At 40.8% G+C, this 16,534-nt stretch overlaps 1 pseudogene; it reads right to left on the bottom strand.

Annotated features, from left to right (window-relative positions):
- LOC131912918 (conserved oligomeric Golgi complex subunit 6-like) overlaps nt 1–12,765 on the bottom strand; it is a 48,714-nt pseudogene extending 35,949 nt beyond the window's left edge.
- Between the last annotated feature and the right edge of the window lie 3,769 nt (nt 12,766–16,534).

Raw genomic sequence — 16,534 nt, 5'->3', positions numbered from 1 at the left:
TTCTATCTCACCAGTGGACTAGAAAATGAATCCACCATTTGTAACACGAAAGCTACATAAGTGGCACGAGCTGCCCAATCAAATGCCACCTCCATTTATTTATTCTAGGGCAGAAGCACCGTCTTTGCTGTTTTCCCTTAGAGAATATATAGTCGTCATTTATCCCACTCTTCAGCAATGTTCTGGATAAAAACCTAAACACGGGACGTGAACATGTAGAGTTGGTTCTGCTTTGTAAAAAAAAAAATATCAATTGGGACTGAGAGATGGCTCAGCAGTTAAGGTACAGACTGCTCTAAGAGGTCTCAGCTCAGTTTCCAGCACCCATGTTGGGAGGCTCACAACCACCTGTGACTTGGCCTCTGCGGGCACCTGCACTCACTTGTGTGCTCTCCACACACATATACAAACAGGTCTGAAGAAGTCAGATATGGCCAAGGGAAATTTTAAGGATTAAGTACTAGTTTGCATGAAAGAATCACTTACTTTGAGCCCATCGGTAAAGTCGTTCATAAGCCGTTTCTTGAAGCAAGGCCATCTGTTCCATAATTTCCAAACTTAAGTGAAAATTAAAGAGTTATACAATGTAAACTTTAGCCAACAGTTAGATCTAAGAATCTAATTACATGACAGTTTGGCCCTTAACGTTTTATCATTTTATGGAATTTTTTCAGTCTTTTTTTTACAATTAAATAAATGTTAAATATTACTTCCATCAGTTAATTCCAACTCTTCTTTTAGTCAAATATATAAGGCAATGAACTTCCACCTTTCCCAAAGGCAAGTGAAGATTAAATTCCTATTTCACAGAATATAGTTTCAAAAGGAACCTAGAATGACTCTGAATGTTTATAGACACAAGCAGCAATGTGATTGGCTTGCCAAGCAGCTACTCACCCTGCTGTCTGCTGGTTGGTTCGCAACAGAACTTTGACATCATTATGAATCTGTTTCACTCTTCCTAATGCCTTGAAAAAGTCCTTTAAAATTAAAAATGTCATTAAAAAAAAAAAATCTGTGTTGTCAGGAAAACTATACTACCCTGAATTAAAAATCACTACAAAGGTGAAACAAAATCCTACCACTTATAATGAAGTCTTATGCAGATTTCAACTGTATTTTTACAGAAGGCATAGTAAGTATTTCTTCGCATTTTAAGAGCGACATTAATTTTGTTCGGGCTTTGAAGGATGAAAACATATAAAATGGCAGCCTCTTAAACAATTCCTTTGAGAAAATCCTACCAACGTGGAACCACAAAGCATGATAACACTGCCTACTTCACACAAGTTAACACCACGCTGCTAGAAAATTCAGATAAGTAACATATGCTTGATAAATAAGGTGTATTTGATAATCAAAGATTTAGAAATTCCCAAGGTCTACTCAGGTTCACAGCAGTATTTGTCTAGCTTTGTCTTTGCTCACTTTAAGCTTTAGCTATTTGGATAAACTAAGCCATACAAGAAACCCGCCATATTCTATAATGGTGTGTCTGGTCCTCCAAGAAAATTTAGACAAAAGTTTCCATTCTCTCAGAAGCTTGAAGAAAGTTCCTGCTTGGTAAAAGGAATCACTCTTAACTCCAGCAAGAAGAACTTGTGGCCCTTCCATTAACGTATGACTGGTGCCTATTAACTTGTCAGGGTCAACGCCAGCTTCCTTAATCTCTGCTCACAAGCCACCCCAGCTCACATGCCCCTTTTTCTCATTTAATCCTACGTGCAACTATAGAGTATAAAAAGTGTAACAAACAGTATGCTGGTTCCCAGTAATAGAAAATTTGTAAAGACTAAGTAAGTTCCTGTTCTCAGGAAGCACACAGCTGAGTAAGAGAACTGTAAGCCTGAAGACACCGTCTGAACAGAGCAAGCCCTGGATACTCAGGAACAGGCCAGCCCTGCAATCACTGGACCACCTTATGTCTCCGCTACATATGCATCTGTGCTCCCTCACCAGGAGATAAGAACAGAAAATGCTCATTAAATAGACAGGACTCTGCTCTAGGAATACACTGGGGCCTTAGGAGTTAGGAGACAGAATCCTTTCTGGAAAAAATTAATGTCTTTAAGGAAAAAAAAGAAAATAGCTTTTGAGAGGTTTTATAATTCTTTCATTCAGTCTGCAAAGTGTGACAAAGCATAAAAAAAAGATGAAAAGCAAATTCCAATTTAAGAAAGACAAAGAGTTATGAAAGTAAGCAATGTGTCATTGTCCTAATCAAGACAGGGGGATGAAGAAAACATGTATATGCATTGTTTACCCTGAAAAAGGTGACACAACAGACTAAATCCTGTATTCCATTTCAGAAACAGTCTTTGTAGATCAGGCCGACCTCAAACTCAAGAGTCACCTGCCTTTGCCTCCTACATGCTGGGATTAAAGGTGTGTGATACCACTCCAAACTGGATAATTACAGAATATTCTTTTAAATACAGATCTACAAATACAGTTTGTACAGGAGTAGTAAACAAGTAAACTAGTTCACAAAGGATCAGTGAAAAGAAGGGGTAATGGAGGTTTGTTTTGTGTTTTTAAAGTTATGTTGTACTTTGACTTCAAAAAACATGTATAACTTCAAAATAAACAAAACCCAAAACTAATTAAAATACATGCCTTAACTTCAAATTTAGATGGGAAAATTAAGTCTTGAAAATCTCGTCTTCTCTGTAGCATTTGTAATTGCTACACTTAGTAGCCAGCACACGTACCTCAGTGACAGGGCCTCCTCTTGTGCCTCGGAGAAGAGCCATCTCATCAGAAGTCAGCTGGAACTTGGATAAAAAGGCATCTGCTACTTGTGCTCTAATTTCTAATCTTTGGCTAGAACAACAAGAAAAATGAAGCATATTATGCTTTGTCCAACTACAAAGCAAACGATATCCCTGACACAGTAGCTTATCAAACGAAACAAAGCTGTGAAAGATTCTCAGCATCTCTGAAAGCCTTGTTTCCACCTCAGACATTGCAGGGTCATCAGCAGGCACGTGATGAAATCATTCCAAGCTCATCAGACATGCAGGTGATGTAATTAGCTGATACTGCTCTGCCCTGCATGTCTGCACACAGTACAAGCTATTGTTCATTATGTAAAGGGAGAAATACATTCACAATGGTACCTGTATTACTAACTTAGAGCTGCCTACAAAGGCTAATTTCTAAGACAAAAGTATGCCCTTGATTTCAAGGAATTCCTCTTAGTTATTAATATACCCTAAAAGTTTTCACATGAACCACAACACAAACAAAAATCAGTTGTGTTTTTATGTTACAATTATTTTTTTTTTTAGAATTAATGTATGTTAGAATGAGAGGTCAAGAGCTTGTGAGTCAAAAAAACCATGTCTCTATTTTGGCCTTCCTCACTTGTGACGGCTATTCTTGGTTGTCAACTTGACTACATCTGGAATTATTTAAAACTCAAATAACTTGCCATATCCGTGAAGTATTTTTTCTCAATTAAATCATTTGAAGTTGCAAGACTCATTTCTAGTCTGGATCTTTGAGGTGGGAAGACACACCTTTAATCCAGATCTTTTAAGGTAGCTTCCGACCTTAAATCTACCTTTTATCTGGACCACACCTGCTGGGAGTCCATACAAAGGGCATGGAAGAAGGAAGCTCTCTTGTCTGCTTGCTCTTGCCTTGCTAGCAAGTCCATCCTTCACTGCATAAGAGCCTACTTCTTCAGGATTCCATGGTATACTGAAGACCAGATAAGACTGGGGGACTAAACAACTTCTGGATTCTTGGAACTTCCACTCATAGGCAGCCATTGTTGGATTAGCTGGACCACAGCCTGCAAGTCATCCTAATAAATCTTTCTATACAGAGAAATTGATTCTGTAAGTTGTTACTCTAGAAAACCTCTAATACACCACTCATTCTGCTTGACAATGAAAACAATATTATAAACTATACAATCTGGATGCAACATAGGTGTGGTAGCTGGCAATTAGGAAAAGGCATGCTCTAGACTAGGAGGCAGTCTGCAGGGACCAGAGGACTGGAAACGGTTTCCATCTAAGGCCAGTCACTGCCTGAGCTCCCTGAGCAGCAACTCAACGTTCCTGATGCCTGAACCCTGGATCTGGAGCTATATACAGCTGGGCACAGTGGCACATGCCTGTTATTACAACACTATCGAGGCAGGGAGACAGGTGGATTGAAAATCTGAGGTTGGGATATATCTGTGGTAAAGCCCTTGCTCAGCACATATAAGACCATCAGTTGGATCCCCAGCACCACCAAAAATAAAAGAAAACCCCCACAGTATTTCACCAGTAGTATCCAAAGAGTAGCAATGTTCTACATTAAAAACATTCTGTTGAGAATTACAAAGATAAGTATTAACACCATTCATGTTCATGGCAGGACATGTCTACCTTGTGTTACTTGTATCTTTATGTTGAAAGACTTTAAGTTCACCAAGTCAATGCCCTTGGGATGAACAATATACATTTTTAAAAGGGAAACAAAATCCAGGTATTTACTTCAAACAATAATGTAACCCCTTAATTAATTCTACATAGAGCTGAAAGGTATATATGTCCTACTATACAAAAGTCATCTAATGTTTTTTGTTTTTTGTTTTTTTTGGTTTTTCGAGACAGGGTTTCTCTGTGTAGCTTTGTGCCTTTCCTGGAACTTACTTGGTAGCCCAGGCTGGCCTCGAACTCACAGAGATCCACCTGGCTCTGCCTCCCGAGTGCTGGGATTAAAGGCGTGCGCCACCACCGCCTGGCTAAAAAGTCATCTAATGTATTTTAACTTTTAGACAAAGCACCAATCCTTGTCACACAGGTTAAAAGTAATTACAAAGCATCATAAAATTCTTTGGAGCTATTCTTAGACTTATCTTTGGCATCAATTATTAGGCACAAAGGAGAATCAACCTCCTAGTGGTTTCAATCATTAAAGTAGTGTTCCTGCCATCCTGATTGATCATGTGCCGATCATTACAACTGATTCCAAATACTGGTGACCTCTACTCCAAAACAGAAATAATCTCTCGAACATGAGAACCAGGCATCATGTTCCCAATGGCTGTTTTTATGTTAAAGTTACTACTAAATAAAGCTTAGGAACTAAGGTCCTCCGTGAACCTTGAATCACAGTACCCATTATTTTCACTTTGACTTAGTATTATTTACAACTTTCCACTTAATCTGTATTAATAAGGAGGAGACTGTATAAAGAAAAACTTACCTTTCTGATTGAAGCTTAGTGGTTTTTACTATTAAATCTTGAGTCTGTTCTTTTGCTGCCTGAAATTATAAATACACCACACATCAGTATATTCCAATCTCACAAAACTACTATCACCACTTCCCGGAATTCAGACAAACGGCACAGAGCTCAACACAAATGGCAAAGAGCTCAGAAGGCCCCCGTAGTTGGCATCGATGTTTAAGGCTCAGGAGCTACTTTTCTAAGAGGCACTCTCTCAGAGTTCTCAGCGCGCGCACACACACACACACACACACACACACACACACACACACATGACGCTGAAACACAGAAGAAGACTGTGTCTGGATGCTTTCTAGTGAAGCACAAGTACTAGAAAGCCATCTGAGGGCAAGGACATGGCTTCAGTGGTAGACTGCTGAGCTGCATACCAGGAGACTTCTACATTGAATCACTGGTCTACAGCGGGTACAAAGCTCAACAGTGCAGGTGATGGGAATGAAGTCTCAGAGCAGAAAACACAGGCCCTGGAGACAGACCTGGTTGCTTCTGCCCAACTTTCATACCAAGCAATGCTTCCCGTGCCCACCTTTTAAGCAAGAGCCCAAAACTCAGAAGTGAACTTGGTGAGCAGCAACACTATCCAAATATCAGCCAGTCATCTATGAGGCAGATTCCAAAACGGCAGAAATGTGCCCAACAGGAGTCTCAAAACCCCAAACTATAGAACACGACAAAAATAAGGCTTTAGGAACTGCTGAGATGGCTCAGTGGATAAAGGCCAAACCTGGGGACCTGCATCTGAGCTTTAAAACGCACATGGTAAATGGAGAGAAACAACTCACATAAATTGTTCTCCAACTTACACACATATACCATGGCATATACACAGATAAATAATACATAAATTAATGTCATAAAAAATTTAAGGCAATAGTAATGAAATGAGAGACAAATGGCCAAGGATGGGGCAGACATAGTGTCCATGCCATGCAAAGACACTGAGCCAGAATTATTAACATACCAAGTCACTAGTGAGTAGACACTACAGTACCCCATAACAGACAACAACACAAAGTAGAGGGGTCAGTCAGTGGACACTGTACAGTACCCATAACAGACAACAACACACAGAGCAGAGGAGACAGTCAGTGGACACTGTACAGTACCCACAACAGACAGTGACACACAGAGGAGTCAGTCAGTGGACACTGTACAGTACCCATAACACACAGTGACACACAGAGGAGTCAGTCAGTGGACACTGCACAGTACCCATAACACACAGTGACACACAGAGGAGTCAGTCAGTGGACACTGTACAGTACCCACAACAGACAGTGACACACAGAGGAGTCAGTCAGTGGACACTGTACAGTACCCATAACACACAGTGACACACAGAGGAGTCAGTCAGTGGACACTGTACAGCACCCATAACACACAGTGACACACAGAGGAGTCAGTCAGTGGACACTGTACAGCACCCATAACAGACAACAACACACAAAGCAGAGGAGTCAGTCAGTTAAAAGAGGAACTAGATCAAGCATCTCAAGGAAATGGGTCGTTTTCATGTTGGAACTTTACACTGAAGAGCCGAGCTTCTGTGGGTCAGGTCTCTGAAACTGGAGGCAACTAAGGCCTCTCCCTCCTTCCTGCTAATTCTCTGCTCAGTGGGAATCTGTCTTTCTGCTTCCTAAACATCCTGTGGAGGATGAGGACACCTGAACCTCTAGTGATATTTTTCAGACAGACTTGAACCGTGGTTCAGTCTGTCACCGACTCTAGGAATAAAGCTGAGTGTGGCAGCTCCAGAGCACTCGTCAACAAAGAGTCTCCAAGTCCAACAGCATCTCCAAATGCCTAAACTGCTTGGTATTTGCCTTCAAGTTTAACTTCTACCCTTTGTAGTCTAACATTAAGAAATTCTACCCTATACAGACCCAGCTTAATTTGGACTCATCCTTAGCTAAAGAGAACCTGAGGAAAAATTGTATTTTTATTACACGATAAATTCTTGTGTAGAGCACTTCATATTTTTGAAGAATTTGCTGTTTTCCCCTAAGTATTCGCTACTAGTTCCTGAAGAACTTATTCCTGCTGGACTCTGGCATCATAGATCTCAAAGATCCACCAACATTCTACAGATAACTCTGCACTGTTAGAGGCCCTTGGAGTTGACTAATAATAGGAAGCCATCATAAAAAGAAACACAGGACATTCATTCATGTATTTGAGCTCTTGTAAAACTGTAACATTTGCATCTAACCTTCCTCCACAGCATTACGTGGCAGACGTCCGTACATTTTCCAAACGTCCCTTTCCCAGGAGCTACACTGACACCCAGGCACTGTGAGGTACCTGTAATCGGCTTGTCATGTCCTGACAGCAGCTGCTCATTGCCTGGACATCTTCATTAATGCTTTCAAGTTCCTGAAAGGGGAGTAAATAATATCAACTACTGCACATAGCATAAAGAAATTTCTCCTTCTGAGGTCAAATCCCACAGTTTCTGTTGTTTTGTCAAAGCATAACAAAGGATCTTTATGAAATTCATTCTTACAAAAAGAATAATACCTACTGTTACAAAGGTGTAAAGAAACTGGTCCATTTCTTTTAGAGGGTATATGAAAACAAAAAATATCTTATCAGATGAATATATTTTACAAACATAACGTAAGAATACCTACAAAGGTAGTAAATATTAGCTAGATCTAACCACTCCAAAGTTATATGTATATGTAGAATTGTATATATAGTTATCGGTCAATTTCTAAAATTGAAAAAAAAAAACAAATCATAGCACAAAATAGTAAATGTGCAACAACACACACAGGACAGTCAAGAATTCTCTAAGCAAATGGACCCTTAAACACTTTAGCTAACAATGGAAAGGGTGTACAGAGCAGCAACTGTGATGAACCCATGCTTTCCCAGGATGTCTACACAAAGTTAAAAGTCATAATTTAAAACACACAGTGCTGGGGGCTGGAGAGATGGCTCAGAGGCTAAGAGCCTGGCTGCTCTTCCAGAGGTGCTGAGTTCAATCCCCAGCAACCACATATGGCTCACAACCAACTATGAGACCTGGTGCCCTCTACTGCATGAAGACATACATGCAGGCAGAACACTGTATACAAAATTAAAAATAATAATAAGTTAATTTAAAAAAAAAAACACACAGTACCTCATCATTTCTTTTAAAAAAAAAACTATCATTTTGAAAACATGGGAAAGCAATTCAATGCAACATGATGACAGTTACTTCTGAGCGATGCTAGCTACACAGGGAGTCAATCAACTGAGCTAGATACACAGCCCATTTATAAAGTTTCCATTTAATTTTTACTGAATTACCTAATTCCACTCATTGAACAAAATTACCAACTGTATAAAATATAACAACAGGTATATGATAAACTATTTCTTATAGACTTTTAAAAATATCTAAAGTTGAGATAATGCTCATGTACTCATTGCCCAGCTTCAACAGTTATCAGCTCATGGCCATTCTCATTTCTTCTGTCTACCCACTTTCCCCATCCATGTTTCCTCTCTCCGTATAAACTGAATTATTCTCAGGCAATTCCAAGTGTAACTTTATCTATGAACTTCTCTTTATGTCATTGTGAGAAGATAAAAAGTAGACTATCACTCAGGTTTAACAACAATCCCCCCACCCAGTCTGCTCTTTCTTTCTTTTTTGAGACAGGGTCTCACTATGTACCCGGCCTGGCCTTGAATTCAAAACCCTCCATCAGCCCCCAGAGCACTGGCATTACAAAAGTGTATCACACTCAGCAACAATAACCTTTTAATGTTAAACGCTCAGCTCGAACTTCTCCAACACCTTCAATTTTCTAAAATAAAAACAAAAAACCAACTGTAGGAATCAAATAAAAAAAGATTTGCAAATACTTAGCAGGATGATAAGTTTGTTTCCTGTTTAGTGTATAGCTTGTTACTCCTACTTATGTGTTGGAAGAAGTCGGCTCAGTTGCTTACACAGTTGGAAGAAGGTTCCAGACTGCTCTGACTGCACTGTCCCAGTATCAGCACAGTCTTCTGTCCCCAGTCCTGCCTGCAGTCAGTCAGATCCAGAGCACGACTGCACAGTTAAACTTGCAGCATGAGTTCCTTAGCACTGATACTGCACACCTTTAACAGGAGTCGTGTATCAGTGGCTAGATCAGTGACTCTTCACCTCGGTGATTCTTCACCTCTGGGACATTGGGCAATGTCCACTGGCATTCTTGGTTGGAACAACTGGAGACAAGATGGCTCTACCAGCAACAACTGGGTATAGACCAGGGATGCTGATAAAAATCCTACAGTTCAGAGAAGATTCCCTAACATCTATTTAGCCCAAAATGTTAATAGTCTCCAGGCTGAGAAAGCCTGAGCCAGATCCACGAATGCAACCATGGTAGTGAAATCTCATATTCTATTTCATTCACTGGCTGGACTACTGTGAGACAAGCTTTCCCTCAGCAGCTGGAGTGCTGATGTTTCGCTTCTACTCAGCAACTCAAACACAGCAAGCTGGTATACTTAGACCCACCAAAAGTATCGAGTGAGGGTTCTGTCTGATTTGGTGTGTACACATAAGGCACATGTGTGGAGGGCAAAGGACAACTCCAGGGACTTGGTTCTCTCCTGCCATTGTGGGATCTGAGGACCAAACTCAGAGGGTCAGGCCTGCTCATAAGCACCTCTACTGGACTGAGTCATCCTGTTTGACTTTTATTGTCACCGTTAACTCACAGATTTCATGTGTGATGTGGTCAGTTCGCAGTTATTCTTTGTGAGGTTCTTTAATCTAATTCCTTCCAAGATACGTCTGTTTCTGGTCATGATCAGATCATTCTGTTCAGTAGTCAAACGTGCTGAGAGACTACAATCTGAACGTGTTCACTACTGTCTTTTTTTCTTATATGTATGTGTGTGTGTCTACACATTCGTTCGTATGCACATGCGCACATGGTGCCCTCAGGAGGCCAGGAGAGGGTGTAAGTTGTGAGTGGAGTGGGAGTTAAGTTGTGAGCCACTTGATAGGAGTGCTAGAACTGAAGCCCAGTTCTCAGCAAACACTCTTAACTATCTTCAAAAAAAAAAAAAATGAATTCTACCAAGCTTTCCTTTCACCTCTGAAATTATTAGCCTTCAATCAACGAAATCCTAGTAAATGCTTTAAGACTGTTTTTTTCAAGTCCTTGCTAAAACCATGCATATCACTTCCACCTGACTTGCATATTGTCAGTATACAGCAGTATTAACAATGTAATATTAATAAGCATAAAATATTACACAATAAACAAATTACATCATAATAAATAACATTGATCTTCATCCTATGGTTGAATAAACCACAGTCAAATATATTGAATTGTTATTCATGTTGAAATAATTATCTTGATCTAGAAATTAGGTAGTTTAGGAGATAACAAAAGTAACTCAATACTACCAATCTCCAAATGAAGAAGTGTCATCTAAGGTAGTGCATTAAATGGGGAAATATTTCCTCTGGAAAATCATTCAGAGAAATGTTATATTTTTTATTAAGAAGTTACAATTCCTAGCCAGGCACACACCTTTAATCCCAGCACTCGGGAGGCAGAGCCAGGTGGATCTCTGTGAGTTCGAGGCCAGCCATAGCTACACAGAGAAACCCTGTCTCGAAAAACCAACCAAACAAACAAACAAAAAAAAAAAGTTACACTTGATAATTTCTCAAAATAAATATTACAACTTTTTAGTAGAGGCAAAGAATTCAGAAATCACAATAATTCAAATAAAAACAGAGTTAAGTTAGTTTCTATTTGACCATGGTACATAATCAGCTAACACTGCAATTTAATTAAAAAAAAAAAAACTTATCAAAGCACCAAACACATAGTTCCCCATAAACCCTAAGTGCAGTTACCTACCTCCTTCACCTCCTTGAAAATGCTCACAAATTCCTCATTGATGGCCAAGCTTCTACGCTCAATATCGCCACGTAAATTTCTTCGAGTCCGCAAACTATTTTCAACAAAAAATGTTGAAAGTGCCTTGAGAGCTTCCAACATCTCCTGTACAAGTGACAACAGAGGAAAATCACTGAGGCTGACTTTGAAATGGTTTCCTGATATTCAGTCAAAGTTCAACAAAATGATTTTCACTTGACTCATTTCCTCATTTCCATTAAACAACTAAAAAAGTAATGTCTAACTTTTTAATTACTAAGCAGAACACAGGAACAGTATACCTATATATAACATATAATCGTATATTTACAAGGTAATATACAGCAGAACTGCTTTGACAGTACTTCTTTATGCACTTAGTACATGTTCTGAGAGACGGTAAGTGAAGCAACAAGTATAGAAAGTTACAGCAGCATGTTAGGTCTGTCTGTGCAAAGGAGGCTGATTTTGGAATGTCAATTTTAAATCATCGTCATAACTTGACTCAAACACCTTTATTAATTAAAACAGGAACCATTACAACTGACATATTTTTGCCAATGAAAAATATTTACTTCTGTAACACAAACATCTATGTTTTGGATTCAGTGGAAAACATTTTCTTCATGCAACAAGTTGCTGAGATGCTTGAAGAAGCGAAGATAAATATGGTTAATGAGGCAAAACTTTATCGCTCAATTTATTCAACTTTTGAAGCGCTGCTCATGTGTCAGGCAGTCCGGAGTTCTGGAGAAACGGGCCCTTTATGTGACCAATCCTTGAAGTAGGTTTGCAGTTTTCCGATTGCTGAGCGCACTTCTCCGGTGTAATGTGGTCTCACTGGGATTGTAAAGGCCGGCAGGGAACACACAAACCGGCGATCACGACGTTGTTTCTGCTTCGTTATGTTTTCCGGGACTGAAGTTGACTTTTGAGAAGTGCTTTGTAGTTTCTTCTTCATCCAAACACTGAGCTTTTATTCCAAGCTCTCCTATTTAACCCCCTTTTGTAGCATGTCACAATCCTATCTAGTCCTGAGCCTTATTTTTCAGTCAACATTTTAAGGCTTGTTTTTAAGTATGTCAAATTCTCTCTGGCCGCTTATTTTCACGTACCTACATATTTAACTACCGCTTTACGACTCTCTCTTTACTTTTTTTCTTTTATGCCACGTTGGCCTGGCTACTCCATTCTGCAGAAAAGAGCCAGCCCTGCGAAGAGCTGCGAAGTCCTGTTCTAGAAGGGTCGGGGAGGGCGTGTGCGTAGGTATTCCAGTAAGAACACAGCAGGGGCGCAAACAGTCTGTGCACAGCTAACAAGGAAGCCAGGGAGGAGTCTCCCTGCGCCCGGGGCAGCAGCTCCGGCGCTCGCCCGGCAGTAGGGCTGGGGCTGAGGCTCGCAGGTCCCTCCCGGCGCCCCCGCCCCGCTCCGGGTACCTTGTCATTGTCCAGCCGCGTCTCCAGGATCTTGTGCAGCTTCCGTGACAGCGGGTTGTTGGGCTGCGCAGGGGTCGCGCCCGCTCCATTACTGAGGCCGTTGGCCGGCCCGGAGGCGGGGACCGCGGCCACTTCTCCACTGGCGTCCGCCATTGCGGACAGACCCGGCGCGACGGGAGCACTGCGCGTGCGCGCCCGCCAGCGCCTGCGCACATCCGGCCGAGCATGCGCGCCGCCACCTGACACTCGGTTTACTTTAAAATCCTGGAAGGAGGGGCAGCACGTTCAGCAGAGAAGAAATTGGAGGTACTAAAAGAGTAATCTGAATCTAAGAAATGCCGGACTAATGATGTAGATATATGTAAAATACGCTGAAACCAGTACCTGGCACTTGTGGTCAACAGAACTGATTCTAATTAAATTCCCTTGTCTGAATTCATTTCTCTGAAAAGCATCCGTGGAAGGTATAGTGTGCACCAGGGCCTCTGGCGTGCACTGGACAATCTACTTTGTGCACTGAAACAAAGGAGTTAATAAACGTTGTTGGGCCAAGACAGTATACAGAAGACAATGAAGAGAGAAAGAAATTTGGCCAAGATGGTTACTCAAGAAGGCTTGCAAGGACTTGGCCTTTTATCTGAGATCTGAAGGAGATTCAGAACTGTGAGAAACCCCAAGTACGAGAAACTCTACATGTAAAAGCCCAGAAAAAGAAGAAGGAACTTCACTGTCTTGCAAACTGATAAAAGCCAGTGTAGCTGGAAAGCCTTGAGCAAGAAAGTGTTTTGCATATATATGTGTGTGTGTGTGTGTGTGTGTGTGTGTGTGTGTGTGTATATATATATATATATATATATATATATATATATATATTCACTATATACATGCAATACCTATGGAGGCCAGAAGAGGAACTGGAACTGGAGTTACAGATGGTTGCAGGCATCACACGGGTCCTGAGAACTGAACCCAGGTGCTGTGCAAGAGCACCCAGTGCTCTTAACCAGTGAACCATCTCTCCAGCCTCCGCTATCACATTTTGATTATAACATGATGGCAATTATTAATAATGACTGTATTGGGGTGGTATTATTGAACCTTCTCAATTTGACCTACACGTTCAGAGTAGAGTCACATTATTGCCCTGGCCTTATTTTATAGGCACTTGCTCCATGGCAGCAACATTCTCACCATAATGTGTTACTGGGCACAAACGCATCACACTTTCCAAATCTCTGTACTAATCCCTACAACCTACTTTAGTCTTTTTCAGATGCTATAGCAAACTACTGTAGACTTGGTAGCTTATAAACAACAGAAATTTATTTCTTGTTGTTCTGGAGGATGAGTGGTCCAAGATCAAGGCACCAACAGATCTGGAGTCTGCTGGAGGTCCCTTTCATGTCCGTGGAGAGACATACTAGTGCTGCTTAACTCATCTGCTAGAAAGGAGGATAAGCTGGCTCTCAGAGCTCTCTTCTGTAAGATCACGAATCCTGATCATGGGAGCTTTGCTCTTATGGTCTAATCGTATCCAGACATTGGCGGAGGCCAGGAAGTCAGTGTCTGAATTTTAGGGAGACACAAGCATTCAGACCACAGCCCCACTCTTCCAAGGATGTCAGTCCCTGTGACCCTTATCAACTTCTATATGTCTTTTATATTCCTCTCAGATAACTCTTTCCCCACCACTTCTTAAAAAGAATTTATTAATACCCTATGCAAAGTCCATAGCAATGAAAATATAACTCCTATTATAAGTTCCTCATGACTTATAAGAATATCATTTTTTTTTTTTTTTGGTTTTTCGAGACAGGGTTTCTCTGTGTAGCTTTGCGCCTCTCCTGGAACTCACTTGGTAGCCCAGGCTGGCCTCGAACTCACAGAGATTCGCCTGGCTCTGCCTCCCGAGTGCTGGGATTAAAGGCGTGCGCCACCACCGCCCGGCTTATGTTTTTGTTCATTATTTGCACGAAGGGACCAGTCTAATCTGGTTTTGTACTCCACTCAAGTGAAGCTTTCGCTGTGCCTCCAACTTTTATCACAGCTAGCCTCAATAGCATATACTGTGGTCTGCACAGTACAGTAACTACCATTACCAATCCCATAGAAGCTGTTACTTGAGAAAGAAAAGATAAGAGGAAATGGGGTAAATGTACAGTTCTCATTCTAGCAACTGTCCCAACACTGTTGTTGGATGCAAGATTTCTGTCTTTTCTAGAACATTAGTTGATCAAAGTTTGATATCCGGTGAGGTGACTTACACTGTCACACAAAAAGATCCAGAGCCTTTGATGGATCTGTCTGTATGAGGTTTCCATAGTTTGCTTTTCATTTTGCCCCAGAGCACGGCAGTTTTAGGAAATGATCTGGTGGTTCTCTGGGTTCCATCCTTCCTCCCACACTCCACAGCTAACTCCCTTAGGGTCTGTCATATGACTAGCTAAGCCTCTTTTAGTCCATTCACCTAGAATCGTGAGGAGTTCTCAGCCCTTGCAGATGCTCTTTCAAGGTCCTAATATCTTTTAAGGCAAGACCTTTTCTCTGTCAAGAGCAAGCACCAAGATGTCAGAGCAGGTCCTATTCCACACACACACACACACACACACACACACACACACACACACACTTTGTTTCTAGATTATATATGGTGACTATGGGAGGTAATGAACAAACAGAGGTATTGAAGTCTAGCTAAGAAGAGCATGGGCCCTAATACCATCTCCTGGCTATTCCTATAGCAGGTTGTTGATAGCTTCTACTTTATAAGGCAGTTCCTTCTTCAAAGTGAAATGTATACCAAGACTAATGAATTCTACATGTTTATTATTTCTTGCAGTGTAAAGAACTTTTTTATATAAGAAGCAACTTGTATGTGATATTATGGTGATGTAGAAAGTATTCAGTAATTGGTGAGTTGTAGAAAATCAAGTACCTTCAAGTATGACTTTAGCTCCAAACAATGAACTATTTCTCCCTTCCTAAGGGAAGAAGTCTAATTATTGCATACAGCCAGTCCTCCTGGGATCTGTGAATATTCAGAGGCTCTGCTTTGGCTGCCCTTGATAAAGTGGGTTCTCAGTAGTTAGTGGCTGACAGAGGTAAGGAAATACCTGTTGTTGAATCCATAGTCTTAACACTATTTTACTTTGTTCCTGGGCTCAGATGGGTGACTAGAAGAAGGATAACTGACACACAGAGTTGGTGACATGTTAATCTTGTTACCAAGAGCAAGCATTGTAGTGGGGCCTTTGATATACAAGCATTCATAGGACTCAAAACTGATTTTTTTTGTGTGTGCTTATGTCCTGATCCCAATGCTAATTTATTGGCTAGTTAAGAAAGCAGGTCATAGAACTGCAGGCTGAGAACATGGATGGAAATCACCCAGCAGTGTAGGGTCTTGGAGGAGGAGCCACTGAACAGATTTTAGGACTACTGACCATTTTTCTGCTTTTGCACAACATTGAAAGTCTGGACACAAGCTCGCTTTGGCTGCATGCCCATCTATTGATCAAGACACCATGATTTACAGACCCAACCTGACAGCATACAACTCGGGAGAGTTATTTCTAGTCAATGTAATAACTATAAATTTGTGGTTTGTGAGACAGGTAAGAAAGTAATCCATATAAGAAAGGAGCAAAATCCAACTAGGTAGTAAAGATATTAGTCACCGCGCTAGCATGGAGTAGAAGGGTAAGAACCATTTAACTTTAGCAGTCAGTGGAGATTGATTGCAACCGGAGGCAAGTTAGCAGTAAGATGTCAGGGACTCAAATTAGGCAATTAGATTTATGAAAGGGGTTAGAGTGAGACTTGTATTGGAAGTTGTGGTAAAAATAAAATAACCAGGTGAGGCCATTTGCAAGAAAAGGGAAGGAATTGAAAGGCCTCTTTTCTACATTAACGGGTTCGATGTATAACACACAACCTAAGTCAAACTTGCTGGAGAAACTA

Source organism: Peromyscus eremicus, chromosome 6 (assembly GCF_949786415.1).
Source record: "Peromyscus eremicus chromosome 6, PerEre_H2_v1, whole genome shotgun sequence".
NCBI lineage: Eukaryota > Metazoa > Chordata > Mammalia > Rodentia > Cricetidae > Peromyscus > Peromyscus eremicus.
This window is presented reverse-complemented; position numbering and strand designations above follow the sequence as displayed.